This window comes from Carcharodon carcharias, chromosome 4, assembly GCF_017639515.1.
Source record: "Carcharodon carcharias isolate sCarCar2 chromosome 4, sCarCar2.pri, whole genome shotgun sequence".
Classification (NCBI taxonomy): domain Eukaryota; kingdom Metazoa; phylum Chordata; class Chondrichthyes; order Lamniformes; family Lamnidae; genus Carcharodon; species Carcharodon carcharias.
The window spans coordinates 44,153,427-44,168,641 of NC_054470.1; the positions used below are offsets into that span (position 1 = coordinate 44,153,427).

The window sequence follows — 15,215 nt, forward strand, 5'->3', positions numbered from 1 at the left end:
ACAATAATGTTCCAATTAAGTATCTCCTTTAATATAGAAAAACATCCCAAAATGCTCCACAGAGGTGTAATCAAATAAGAGAGGGCAGACCGAAAGGAGAGAAGTTAGCAGGATTGGACAGCAGTTTAGTCAAAGAATTAGGTTTTAGAGGAAGAGTGGTAGCTGGAGAGGTTTACAGAAGCAACTCCAGAATCTGTGCTGGAGGTGTCTAAAGGCACAGGATGTAAGTCTATACAAGATGTCAGAGCCAGAGAAGACAGTTTGGTGATGGGGTCGCAGGGCTGGAGGAGACTACAGACTTAGGGAAAGCAAGGAAATAATAGTGCTTAAAACACAAAGATAAGAATTATAAGTATGGGGCATGGAGGATTTGGAGCCATTACAGATAAGCAAGGACAGCGTGATGATTAAATGGGGCTTGGTGCAGAATAGGGTACGAGCAGCAGAGTTTTGGATGAGCTGAGGTTTACAGGGGTGGGTGAGCAGACAGTAACCAGGGGGCACATTAGAATAGCTGAACCTGGAGGTGACCAGCAACAGATAAGTTGAGGTAGTTGGAGGTGGGTAATGTTACGGAAATTGAAGTAGGCAGCCTTTGTGACGGACAAAATATGGAATTGGAACCTCTACTTGGGTCGAATAGGACATCAAAGTTATAAATGGTCTTGGTAAAAGTTTTATATTATTCTTAGCACAGGCAACAAATGGCAAGTAGCTTTGATTTCTTGTTTCAGTTTGATAAAAAGCAAACAGATTATGTTTTGTAATCTCCAATGTCAATAATGCTTCATGTACACAGAGGATGGATAACATGCATTTAACAAATGAGGTTGTGTTAATATTTTTACCATGTTCAAGGGAACCCCAAAGATCATCCCACTGAGAAGTGGGCTAACTCACCACCTGTAAGCCCAGCTGATACAACATACATAGATTAAATGGGTTTAATTCCAGGACCAACTATGCAGCACAATTCCCACTATCAGTGTTATAATGCAATCCACCCAGTACTTTAATGTATAAATTCCTTGTGATCCAGTTGCTTCCAAAACAGTATTTGCATCTCAACTCAGAGCAACTCCAACAGGCCTCATTCTCCTCAGGCTCCACCTCTGCAGTTTACTTAGTTGCTGAGACATCCAAATTGCACACACAACTTTATAAACCATGATCCTTTATGAGTAACAAGGATGTAATTAAATTATAAGTTAGAGTGAATCATCATGGTCTCTCTCAGCTCAAAATGAAACAAACGTTGAAGACTACAGTTTCTCAGATCAACCCCCGAAACTGAAGAGATCCCTGATTCTACACAAGACTTCTACTCAAGGTTGGTGTTGACCATTAACTATGTTACTTAATAACTTATTTAGTACCTGTAATAAACATTGGCATGTTCACAATTAGTTTCTGTCAAATACAAATAAGTAACCTACACGGTGTATAGGTTCTGAACTGAAAACTTACAGATCCGCAGGTTTCAATAGGCTGACTGGACTGTTTTTACACGGAAAGGCTCAAGATCCTCGACTTTAATTGGTTCAGCTACCTGCAGAAAGAAAAGTAGAAGGTAAGTTGAATGAAAGCAAGCAGAATGCTTAAACATTCCTTAACAACTATCATTAACACAACAATGTTGATTGCTTAAGAAATACTGACTGTGGCACAATGAGGAAGTAGTGCAGAACATGCTTCAAAAACAGGAATCGTGGATTCTCTTGAAAGATGATGCTCAAGAAAAGTAATTTCTCCCAAGGACCTCCATGCAATCCATCAGCTGAGCTCAGCAGTTGAAATTGCAATGCAAGTCAGCAAAGATAGCAAACATCTGAAATGTTGTGGCAGGCTGATGAAGCTGAGCAACTGAAGATTAAAAGCCTCCAATTTCTATGCTGTACTAGCTCAATGGGAAGGGGCCGGTTAGTAGCTCCAGTGGTTCTACCAATCTAACCAGACAGGTATAAAAAAATTCAAAACAAAATAAGATATATCCTTGAAAAAGAAAATTTTGCAAGACTATAAGGGAAAAGGGGGAAGTCGGACTAATTGCATAGATCTTCTAAATAACTGGTACGTACATAATAGACCAAGTGGCTTCCTTCTGTGCAGTGTGATTCTATGTTTATTGAAGAGGTTTCCACCACTGAAGGCTAGCTAAGTACCTTGTGTAATAAGGGATCCTTTTGTCCAGGGAGTAACACGTGCGAATCTTACAAAACAGAATTTCCTTTTTTGTTTTTCAGTTATTTCATTTTACACTTCTCTATTTCCCCAAACAGCCTCATCTTTCCCACTCCAATGGTAAGATAGACTAATCTAAAGGTAGATCTCAAAATAGGCCAATGGAACAGGCAGACTGTTTCAACGGAATGTAATAGCTGAGAGATCTTGCACCAACCATGACAAATAGGTCACAACAGGATTAGAAGATTACTTCATTTTTCAGCCAATATCAGCACCAGGCTGTCCAAGATCACACATAGAGCACAGGTCAAAAGCCAAGTAAAGCTCTATTACTGTGCATCAATAATTCACTAACATTTCCATATCAGCCATTTTATGACCTATCATAATTTTTAAGAATTGTTGTACTTCTATCCATTTGATACCAGTCATTGCATTTCAAAGTAATTAGTTGCATATCAAGTGCTTTGAGATATATTTGAGAGGTACAGGGTGGGGGGTGTGCAATATATAAATGCAAGTTTTTTTTAAGTACCAAAAGCATAAAGAGATTCAGCACAAACCAATGCTGAAATCGGAAGAACCTCAAGAGTTTTCCCAAACTTTTTTGTTCTTTGAAGAAAGGCAGCCAGCTGGCAATGTGCCTGCAGTATAACTACTGCCTGCCATTTCAACATTTGTTTAGCCCACTAAGCAACTCTCATTACCAAACAGAAATCTTAGCTTCCTGTTTGTGTGGTTGAATTTTACTTTCACTAGCAGATCTCACAAGCCGTTGCTCACGGGGAACTGGAGGATTGGCTGTGCTATAATAAGGGCTAGATTTCACGTCCAGCAGAAAAATTGGCAAGGAAACCTCCCATTGCATTCCTACCAGAGCTACATTTTTCTCTCATTGGCCCAACAAAGGAGGCAGTGGGGGGATGCCCCTTCACCATCCAGTCACTTATAAACGAAAGGAGGTGGGGCCTGGAAACACAATTTTCTGTGACTGCTGCAACTGGCCCCATGGAGAGTGCGCATTGACAGTGGCAGCAGACCAGTCACCTTATCACCTCTTCCTTCACAAAGACACCAAACACTAATCACTTGAGTCCAAGACTCAAATTGAGCGATTTTCTTAAGTCTTTAGGACATTTCTGCCCCTTTTAAATTCCTTGTTAAGACACTGCAGTGGGTGCCCCGCCAGAAGTGAGGGAAACGGGCTGGGGTTGGGGCAGCAGATAAAGCCCTTCCATGATGTTCCTCCAGCAGAAGGCTGAAATTCCAGCCCAGTGTGACAGAAAATAAGTGTGACACTTACAGCAAGTACATGCTAAACACAAGACTTTATTAGATTATGTGTTCTGTCGACTTTGCATAGAAATTATAATAAAAATATTGAGAATCGTAAATTCATGTAGGTGCCAATTAGAATGAAACTGCAGAATTGGATGGATGATGGTCAGTGCGAGGTACAATAGAGGGTTTGGCTGAGATGGCAATGAGGTGTGAAACATTAAAAGAGCAAATAGTGGCAATGTGGAGAGAGTGGTGGTGGCAACAATTGTGTGTGCGTGCATGTGTGTGGGGGGGAGGGACAGAAACACCAGAAGTGCTAGCCCAGCACATAGTTGAAGAGAAGTTTTAAATGCTGTTAACTGCAGGTAGCAGGAAAGTTGTGAATAGGCCAACTGATGGACAAATAAAAATTGCAAATATTGCTCATGATTGATGTACAGGATACTACAGTGAGGGCAGGTGACAAGAATCTAACATTTCACTTACAGTTGTCAGTAGAGTCCAAGGAGGGGTACTGCAGGGATGGAGTAATTTAAAGAGATAGTGACAGATGACAGTATAGATTTAAATATGAAAATCAGAATTTTAAATTGAAGGCAATGGGAAACCTGGAGCCAATGTAGGTGAGTTTAGGATACCAAAAGCATGGTTTGGTTGAACTGGAATTTACAGAAGGCAGAAAATGGGAGGCCAGCTAAGAATCATTGGAATAGTCAAGTCTAGAGGTGGCTAAAAGGCCTGGGATAGTGACTCAAGGTTAAAGCATTATTTCCTGATTAAAACCTGAACTTTGTGATAGGGTTATGGGTGAAGATGGGAGATATCAATTTAGACCCACAAAGGCATCATCTATTGCCGAGGAGCCTGCAACATATCAAATGGTAAGTATATTAGTGTCTAGGTAGGAGTCACCATGGGCAGTTTAGGCAGGAGTTACCAAAAACATAAGAAAATTGCAATGCAGGAAGTAAGCCGTCATAAACAGGAACTGCATGCAGTGACACTCATAATATATTGTTGGCAATATTGTGAAAAATAGTATTGCTTAGGATTGCAGCAGATGGTGTATTTTATTGGAGTAGCTGACCAGCCCGCAAACCCACTTCCCACCACAACAAACCTGCTTCTGTCAAGTAAAGGCAAATCCAGTGCAATACAAAACAACACGCGTATGCTCTAGTGCAGGAAAGAAAAATGTGCAAGCATTTCTGAATAGAGTTGCAACAGGCTATGGGCAAACATCTAAAAATGCAAAAGATCTGTAACCCTGCAAATCTGGGGCTACTACTTGTAGCTAACCAGTTTGTATCCAGTCATTTCAACACTACCCCAGTTTTAAGTCACTTCAGGAAAGTAGATTGCAAATTTGACCATTGCTATTCCCATCTCTTCTTCAATTTCTAGGGACCTCTCCAGCCTAGGACAGTTCTGACATCTTCCAAAGCCATGACCTCTACCACTAGAAGAGTAAAAGCAGCAGGCCCATGGGTACACCACCACCTGCAAGTTCCTCTACAAGTCACATATCATCCTGATTTGGAATTTTATCGCCGTTCCTTTACTGTCGTTGAGTCAAATTCCTGGAATTCCCTCCTGAACATCACTGTATGTTTATGCACACCACATGCATTGCAGGGGTTCAAGAAAGTTCAGAGGTTCACCACCTTCCCAAGGGCAATTAGAGATGAGCAATAAATACTGGCCTTGCCAGCGGTGCCCACACTCCATGAGTGAATGAAAAACAAGTGTTAATCCTGAACTGTTGTTTGTCTTTTCTTCAGATGTTGACCAACCTTCTTCATTCAAAGACTTATCACCACAGCACCAAAGGAAGGAACTAAATTTAAGAAAGGTGTTGATTTTAATTAGCAGCCTGTTTGAGGCAAGGCAGGGGGTTGAGACAATGAAACCACCCCACCACCGGGAGATCGGCATGAGGCCTGAGCAATTTTGACTCCTGGAGCTTATTTTAATATAAAGCAGGACATCTCTCACATGAAGCCGGCAGAAATGATCTCAAGGCTAACACATGCAAACGAAAATTGTGCCAGAAACCAGAGGTTGCCAGGGCCCCAAGGGAATGGCCCCTGGCATTAGGTTAACACTTAGGAGGGGAGGTGCAGGCAGCTGACACTAGATTGAGAGGAGGAGGCAAGGCTGAAGCCTAGCATTCAGGAAGTCCAAGGACCCCTGGTGAGGCCTTCCCACTCTAAATGCAAGTCTTGGCTGCCAGTGTTTACTGTATGCCAGGTTTTCTTGGGTTCCCGTTTTCCTCTTACTTCCAGACTAACTTTTCTTTTCGACCACCTGCTCTGATATTACTCCACTGGTTGTGGACAGAAGTGTGTCCAGGCTTTATTCAAAAGAGGTCCAGGAGTTAAAATAGCTATATGCTATCGACGTAACACCCCTCCCACCCTTTTTAACACACCCCCAGTTCAAATCGACGCCACTAAGTATGAAATTTGAGATAGTCCTGAAGAGGAAACATGGACAAACTCAACAACTGATGATAATTATGTTTGAGGCAATTGTACTTATCCCTAGAATATTGAGCCATCATTGCACAATGTATTTTTTAAACCTTACACTGAACCTATTGTACTTGTAGTGCTTCCTGTATATACCCTTGACAGGAATCCAGAAGGTTCATCTGCAAAACAACAGACAACTAGAAGAGGCATATACTTCAGCAAGCTCCTGGATTCATTAACATCTCCAGTAAAACATATGAAATCCATACTCCAAAATACTTCCAGGGATTGAGATCGGAGGTTTGTTAAGTTACTGCTTTCTTCCCTCATTTTTGTCAATGCAGCAAGTAGATCTCAGCATGTTAAGGCCTTTTCTGGCCACATGCAAAGTATAGATTTCCTGTTTTATGCCACTGACACTTCACTTTTAAAGGTTAAATGTCACTGATATTGGAGTTGAGAAATGAGATATTGAAGTATGAACTCATCATTTCATGCTTTATGATGTTAAGGCTACTCTTTGTAAAGGAAATGTAAATATACTTTTTTAATGTAAAAAGAGAAAATTATTTTGAAAACAACACTGGGGATAAACTTCCAAACCATCTGATCATTTCCATTCATTTCCTTCCTTGGCTTTTTTGATCTTATGACTGCAAGTTCACACACTGTGCTTCACTCTATTTGCTTTGGAGGAGGTGGCCAGCTGCACTATTTCTCCTTTAACTAAAAACAAAATTCTCAGTAGTTTAACATTGTGCCATTTTAAGGAAGTTGTTTCAACTGGTGTGTGCATCTCCTTCTGTGCACCTAAAGTAACTTAAAATTTGAATAATGACACAGCAGTTCCTTTCATTCGGGGCTCCTGCAGTCAGCTGTCTACAGACCAAACCTTGGCAGGGAAACATACCAAGCTGCATTAGGCCCCATGAATAGACACTGACACATCCGGCCTCCCCCGAGTACCAATCAGCCATCACATAAACAACGTAAATCAGACAAATATTTCTTTCTGTAATATGTGTCTCAGTGGCCTTGCACTAAGTATGAGTTTTACCAGAAACAGCTCAGGTGAAAAGGTGTCAAGGAATCTGAAGCAGTGAATACCAGGTCTCAGTAGCATTGCAACAAATCGACACACACTGAGGCTTTGGGTTCAAGGCAAATTGTGGTAAATGACAATTTCTGTAAGAATTTTACTAATTCAAAAGAAAGATTTGTAAGAACTCAGAGTAATGTACTTTTGGTGAAATTTATCTGAAAAATTACTGCTCACCAACCTAATGCCACACAGCATCCCATAAACACTAAGCAAAGAGCCATGCATTGAAATCACGGAGACCAAATAACCCAGTTTCAAAGAAAACTATTCCTCGAGAATCTGTGTGTTAGTGTCGATCTAAGGTCATCTAATGCCATTTATTCAAAATCTGACTCATTCTAGCTGCTCAACCAGCAATACCATTAGAACTGTCTACAGAAAACTGGATGCCAAACAGTATCAAAGTACTCTGCAAGTAATTAAAAAGGTGTATGGTGTCTGCTGTATTCAGTGCTGGTGCTCTGCAAATTTTCACATACATACACACACAATAATGTGTCAAAATTATGAAGGGAAAAAAATTGTTCTACCTCAGCCTTTCTTCTGCACACTCCTGATAATACCACTTTTACATTCAGTTTCATTTACTTGGCTGTAAATGGGACAATCAGCAGCCTTGTTTGAAGAGCTGCACCAATTCTTCACTCCTAGGTCCCGTTGCCAGGGTTGCAGCTGCTGAGCTGATCCTTGTCAAAATGCAGCCGTCAGGACAAAGGCCTTTATTATCTTCCTTCAGTCCACACAAACAACGAGGACAGTGCATGCCCGTGACAAAATGTTCAAACATGCTCAGCAACTCCATCACAGTATATTTGCATATCAATTGCCCAGAGCAGGGCTGTGTGAACATTACCCAGACGTAGACCTTGGGAGAGCACATATGCATCATCAGTCACAGTCCCAATTACTTTTCAGGTTTTAGTTTTAATAGGGGTAGAACAGGGCACTGGCATGTTGCCAGTAACATGCTATTAGTCAATTTGAGAACCAATTTTTTGGAATTTTATAAAGCAGTATTACAGCTGGACTTCACCACTACAAAGAATTGAAAAAAACTAAAATATACTGACTTTAGCTACAGATCTCATATCCCATATGAGATGCATCATATTCATTATAACCTAGGGCAATTTATAAAAATTATAAAATCAAAAATCGCTGGAAATGCACAGATGGTCAGTTCTCATACAAAGGAGATGAAAAGAGATATTGCTTTTGATGTAAATCTTCATCAATTCTCCTAACCAAAATGTTGACTCTATCTTTGAATGTGTTGACTGACCTGTTGTGCATTTCCAGCATTTATGAGTTTATCTTCTTTTTATCTGCAAAAGGTCCAAACAGGGGCACATATATGAGCAAGCCCATGAAAATAAAATTGCTAAAATGATCCAGAGGGAAGTCTTAATGAATAAGCAAGTTAGCATTTCAAAAATGTACAGTGGATATGAATTTGCAAGGCAACATTGAAAAAAGAAAGCTGCCACAAAGTGGGGATTGTTGCACAACAGTGGATTTTATCGTAACATCTGCACAAATGGCACCTGAATAATGGTTATTAAATATTAAGTCTGGAAAATTAATATCTAATGACAAGTTAATCGATTTGAAACACCAAACTCAATTTGAATCATATCAGTAGAAACAAGAATTCAGAACAAGCCAAGCATCTCTACTACTGTATAAACAATTTGGATAGAATTGTACAAGTCAGGAGAAACTAATAGGACCTAGCTGGAATCAGCCATTCTTTTCAGTTATATTGTACTTTAACAAGTCAGGCTTTCATTAATTCATTGCAGGAGAAGGAAAAGAAAGTTGGCTTTAACCATGTGATAGTTAAACAAGATTGTAAAAATTACCATCCTGAATCCAGATGTGGCCTTTTGAAGCCAACAAAAAATCATTTCTATTTATACTTATTTCTTATTTTTCAAGCTTGTCTTGTTTCATTGTTGTGGGCCTGGAGGTGTGGAAACACCCAAACTGAACATTATTCCCACAAACTGCTTCAGCCATGGTAGCAATCTCACATCTGAGTCAGAAGGTTGTGGGCTCAAGTCCCACACCAGGGACTTGAAGACATAATCTGGTTTACACTCCAGTGCATATCAGATGGAGTGCTACACTGTCGGAGGTGTTAAGCCCAGGCTCTGTCTGTCCTCTAGGTGTAAGCAAAATATCCTATGGTTACTATTTCGAGGAAGTGTCAGGGTGTTATCTCTGGTGTCCTAGCCAATATTTATTCCTCGGCCATCATCACACAAAACTGGTCATTATTGCATTGCTGTCAGAGGGACTATCCTTTGGATGAGACATTAAAGGAGACCCTGCCTTCCCTCTCTAGTGGATGTAAAAGATCCTGTGGCTTCCTTTTGAAGAATAGGGGATTTGATCCCAGTGGCTGGCCAATATTTATCCCTCAATCAAATCTTATTATTGGTCATTATCACATTGGTGTTTGTGAGACTTTGTTGTCCGCTATAAAAATTCAAATCTTTCTTTCAATCATAAATCAGAACAAGAACGAACACTTTAAAATTTATACAACTCATAGATTACACTCTAAATGTGGCTCTTGAGGCTTCATGATAAGAATCTATATGACCCACAATAACAAGAACCTTGGATGTCCTGGTTATGCTAAAAGTTGTTATGCCTTTGTTAAAATTGCAGCATGCCATCAGGCCATGACTTTTAGAACTAAATTAGGCTTCTGCCTGCTTGCATCGTGAGTCTCAGCTGACTTCATAATCAGTGAAGGTGCGGTGATTTCAACCTCAAAGCACTGTTGCCAACAGTTTGGTGGTTAAAAATTGACTTCCAAGTCTCACTTGCCTATCATCACTAGTGTATAATTGGCGCCTGGTCCCCAATCTCAAATATAAAATTATCCCTTCGTGGATTTGCCCTTTATATCGCTGCTTGCTGTACTGGAGGTGGTTACAATCTCCCAAGCTCTCGGATAGTCATTGATCAGAAAAGTTAATTGTTTCCCTCTTCACAGACTCGCTGAGTATTTCCAGCATTTTCTATTTTGATCCCAGTCTCTTTATTCCTCTAACTCTGACCTATGTGCATCCTCCTCCTTCCTCCCACCATTGGCAGTCATGCCTTCAGTAATATAAAGAACCATGATCAGGAATTCTATCTCTAAACCCCTTCATCTGTCTCTCCTCCTTCAAAACCCTCCAAAAGAAATCCATTTCCAACCTAAAACAGTCACGTTTCTTGACTCAATCAACTTTTTTAAATTCACTTCTGTGAAGCATTTTTAAATTATTTTTCTACATGAAAGGCACAATATAAATGCAATTTGTTGTTGGTGGTGATGTAGCTGCCTGACAAAATAGTTATGAATAATAACTGAAAAAAACCCTATGCCATCACCTGTTTAAAATATTGATCTGGTTCTGTAAAATCTGCATTATGGGATAAGCTGAACAGCTCCTGTAACTTGCAGAGCCATGCACAGCAACACAGGATGGATTTATGAAATTGAACTTCAAATTAATCATTAAACTTCCACCCGCTATATCCAAAAGCAGAGGAATTTAAAACAAGTGAGCCAGCCAAGACACCAGACTCTCAATATTAAGAATTTTATTCGGCATCCATTCTCAAACGATTCTTTTTACATAAAAGAATTTGAATTCACTGCTTACTCATACAGGAGTGTTTTCAACCCTAACAGGACTGAAACAGGGCAGTTAAAATTATCCAGGTTACATAACCACCAGAAAGCATCAGGGACTCACTGTCCCAAATTTTAACCCACTCTACTGAGCTGACAGCAACGGCAACTGTCCATAGCCAACAGGGTCCTTCTTGACATATGCGTGGCAGGTACCACTATGTTATCGAGGGGCCAAATGCAATATTAACAGCTGGCCACCATGAGGAAGTCACTGTACTTTTAGCACCCAGTGTATAATGAAGAGGAGGAAACGGGACCAGAGGAGGCCCAAGTGACCAAGCTTTTTACTCCCCTTCAGCCACCTTATTCCATGCTCCCGTCTCTCTTTTCCCTCCTTCCTCTCTCCACTTTCCTCATCTCTCCTCATCTCCCTTCTTTCCCTTTGCTCCTTCCGCTGTCCTTCCTCAATTCACCTCTATACCTTCTCTTCTCACCCCCAACCCCTGTCACCCTCCATCTTTCTCACTCTCTCCTCACCCAACATCTGACCCTGTTTGATGTGTAAAGTGCCATTAATCGAGACTCCCATGAGTAACTCCAACTTGGTATTTGAAAAAAAAGTTCAACATATAGTTCAAAATAGATATTGGGCCAGATTTTGCAGTCAACGCTAGCTATTTGTTACATATGCACACTGGGTTTAAATTGGATAGCTCCTGAAATCAGTTGTGTGATTATCCCGTGCCGGTTCAAAGTGATGCAAGCAGCACACAAACTTTACGCCATAAGCTAATTATAATGATTGTGGCGTGCAGCCATGTGCTGAAGACTCTACTGAGTGGCTGCATGTCTCAGCAGGGGTTCCAAATTTGTGCGAGGCCGGCACCACTTAAAGCTAGTGTGCATGTCTTAAAGGGTTGGTTAGCTCAGTTGGGGGTGACAGCATGATGCAGAACGACGCCAATGGTATGGCTTCAATCCCTACACCAGTTGGCGTTCCTGGAGGCCTACCTCCTTGCTTTGCCTCACACTTGCAGAGCTAATGGAGAGAGCTGCCTATAGTTCTTTGTAGATGAAGGCTAACTAACTTACCTTGCTTCTTTAAGGCCAGGTGCATTCTGGCTGCAAGTGCTGAACCAGTTTGAAGAAGAGTGGAAGACCCAGAAGGAGGAACAGAAATGTTGCAACAGGCCAAACAGCATGCCTCAAAGTTTTCAGATGCCGCATTAAAGGCCTTGGTGCAGGTGGTGGACAGGAGGAGAAAGGTCCGCATCCCTCAGAGGGCCCAAGAGCCTCCGAGACGAGTACTGAGAAGGCAGTCGAAGCAGGAAGCCATAGTGGTCAATACCAGCAGTCTAGCCCTGAGGACCTGGATGCAGTGCCAAAAGACGTTTAATGATCTCACAAGAGTGCTCAAGGTCCACAAATGCATCTTCACATCCCATATCATACCAACTGCACCACTAGCCTCACATACTGTTACATTCATCACAGCCCCATCAATTGCTTGCCAACAATCTCCATTAACCACAACTCATAGCTCACACTTATATGCTTCACCTCACCCTCACACGCTTACCATTGCTGGAAGTCACACACTCACATGGTGTATTTGTTTGGCAGTAATTAAGACTTAGAATACCATTAAAAGCTCATTTACACCTAAATGCACCAGCACTAACCTTCTCTCGTGCATTTTTTGAGTATTAGTAGGCAAATACAGCAACTTCATGCCTTTTTGAAAGTCAAATCACTCGGCAAGGTTGTGGAACAGCAGGACAACTTGGACTGCAACTTCCAGATTTCCACATTTGGCTGCACAAGTGCAGGCTCCAGAAGCTGCTGTCCAATTTATTCAATAACAGTGCATGCATTAGGTGCATCATTACTCTTTAATGCAAAATGCAGGCCAATGTATGATCACAACAAAACTGTGCCCTATTTTTACCCCAGTAAAGCTCAGTATTCTGCTCTGCAGGAAAATGTGGCTGCAGTGCAACTTTACAAAGTAATGGCAGCAAAGGTTCTACATCAACAAACACCTTTTGTAACTAAACATCATGATGACAAAAATAGTCTGGTCAGTGCCATAACCTGTACCTGGCTGCTGGAGGGTATGGAAATATAGCTACGGTACATCTAAGATTCTTGTGACTGAGAGTTCCTTCTCCTGCTAGACTCTGTATCTATTTGGGGTTACTTAAATGCAGAGAAGAGTGAAGTAGTACATTTGGTAGGGAGAACGAGGAGAGGCAATTTAAAATAAAGGATACAATTCTGAATGGAGTGCAGGCACAGAAGGACCTGGGGCTACTTGTGCACAAATCATTGAAGGGGGCAGGTTGAGAAAGCAGTTAATAAGACATATGGCATCCTGGCCTTGATAAATAGAGTATAAAAGCAAGGGAATTATGGTGAACTTCTATAAAACACTGGATCGGCCTTAACTGAAGTATTGTGTCCAATTCTGGAAACTGCACTTCAGGAAGTATGCAAAGACATTACAGATGGTGCCGGAAAGATCTATGAGAATGGTTCCAGAAATGAGCGACTTCAGTTGCATAGATAGATTGGAGAAGCTGGGGCTGTTCTCCTTAGAGGAGAGAAGATTGAGGGGAGATTTGATGGAGGTATACAAAATCATGAGAGGTCTAAACAGTGGATAAGACATAGAATGCTCCCATTGGAGGACACCAATCCAAGGTAAGGTGAATGGTAAAATAACCAAATCCGACATGAGGAAAAATTTCTTTACGCAGTGAGGGGTTAGGATTGGAATGCACTGCCCAAAAATGTGGTAGAGGCAGATTCAACTGTGGAAAATCTGTAAAGTTGTGGGGGAAAAGGTGACAGAGTGGAACTAAGTGAGCTGTTCTGGCAAAGAGCCGGCATGGGCATGATGGACTGAATGGTCTCCTTCTCTGCTTCTGTAACCACTCTATTATTCTATGATAAACCAGAGCTGGAAATAGGGAAGAAATGCAGCATTGTTCAGAATTCACTTCTTCTATAAAATTAAGAATGATTAATGATCCCTTAGAGAATTGATTCAGAGGAAGACGTAATTATGGTAATATTTTTGTGATTTTGGCACTTATATTTTCTCTATTATTGAGAGTTTAGGAAGAACATGACTCATGGTAATTTATTGCTCCTAAAGGATTCATCTGTGTATATTTTCCATCTTTTAAATGAACAAAAAAAATTCCTTAGCATAACATTGCTTTTCTTTTCCAGTTTTGACTGTCCCAGAGTTCAATGTCACAGTTTATTTACACTATCTAAACAGTCTGCACATGTAATTAAGGATACCTCATGAACAATTTTCATTTAAAAGGTCAAGGCAAAGTACACCTGTCACGTTGCAAATGACTACCCAGAATTTTCCTTCAGACCAGAGCCACACATTGTAATTCTGAACTGAGATAATTCCACATCCCTACCCAATCACAATGAAAGGAAGCTGCAGCACCTCGACTGCCTAATTACTAAAATGTTCTGAGTTTAAAACAAACAATTTTCTTTCACTTTTTCCTTGCCTGAATGCTCAAAGTGTTACTGGAACACTAATTAAAACAAAAACTTACGCAAGAGTTTGTTTTTTCCCTGTAAATCTGTTCACATACATTTTTTTCCATTGTTTGCAGCCACAGTCCATTATTGGGTTATTTTAAATTTTTATTTCTGATATTGTTTAGAGTGGGAATCAGAATTCAACTAACATTTTCCTGTTTCACTGAATGAGAATGCTTACCAACATGTTGTGAACAAGATAGCTTGAACGATTATAACCAGGACAATCTGCATTTACATTTGCCTTTAATGTAGAAAAACATGCTGGCCAGAATTTTACGTCACGTGGGTGGGCGCACACCGGACCGGACAGGCGTAAAATCACGTGAGATGGCGCAGGCGAGCGTTCCGACATTATCGCACACTTGTACAATATTTTGCTCTTCCGACAGATGGGCGCTCTTCCGACTTTTGCACACACCCGCCGACAATTAAGCAGGCAATTAAGCTCATCAACAGCCCAATGGTCAGCGATTTTTACGTGGCCCGCCCAACCTTATGGTTGGACGGGCCAATCGACCAGGCGGGCTTTACATTTTTGATGAAACCACATCCAAAGGCAGGTCAAAATCTCCGTTAGGAAATAAAATAAAAAGAAATATCTGGGGATTTTTTTTTTAAATGAGGTATGCTCTCAAGTGCTTGATTGTGCTGCATGGACATTCCTTGCAGCATTTTTGTGCTTTTTTTTTATTATTTGGAGGTCTGCAGCTCCCTGAGGCATCTATCTGCCTTCAGGGAGCTCAGTGGAAGTGCGCACCAGCACCCATAGTGACATCGGCGCCCGCCCTCTTTCCGGTTCTGGGATAGGATTTTAGCAGCAAAAATGGTTGATGAACAATGGTAGACGTTTAAGAAAGTAGATCATGACTCACAACAAAGATATATCCCACTGAGGAAGGAGGATTCTAGGAAGGGGATAAACCAACCATGGTTAACCAATGAAATTAAGGATAGCATCAAA

The 15,215-nt window shown here is 41.0% G+C and overlaps 1 protein-coding gene across 4 annotated transcripts in view; it reads right to left on the reverse strand.

Moving 5' to 3' along the window:
* cdc42se2 (CDC42 small effector 2) overlaps positions 1-15,215 on the reverse strand; it is a 216,559-nt gene that overhangs the window by 101,658 nt on the left and 99,686 nt on the right. For all 4 annotated transcript variants that reach the window (XM_041186688.1, XM_041186681.1, XM_041186683.1 and 1 more), the window contains exon 2: positions 1,468-1,549. The gene's annotated coding sequence lies outside the window, so the exon portion shown is untranslated. The remainder of the gene's footprint in view (positions 1-1,467; positions 1,550-15,215) is intronic.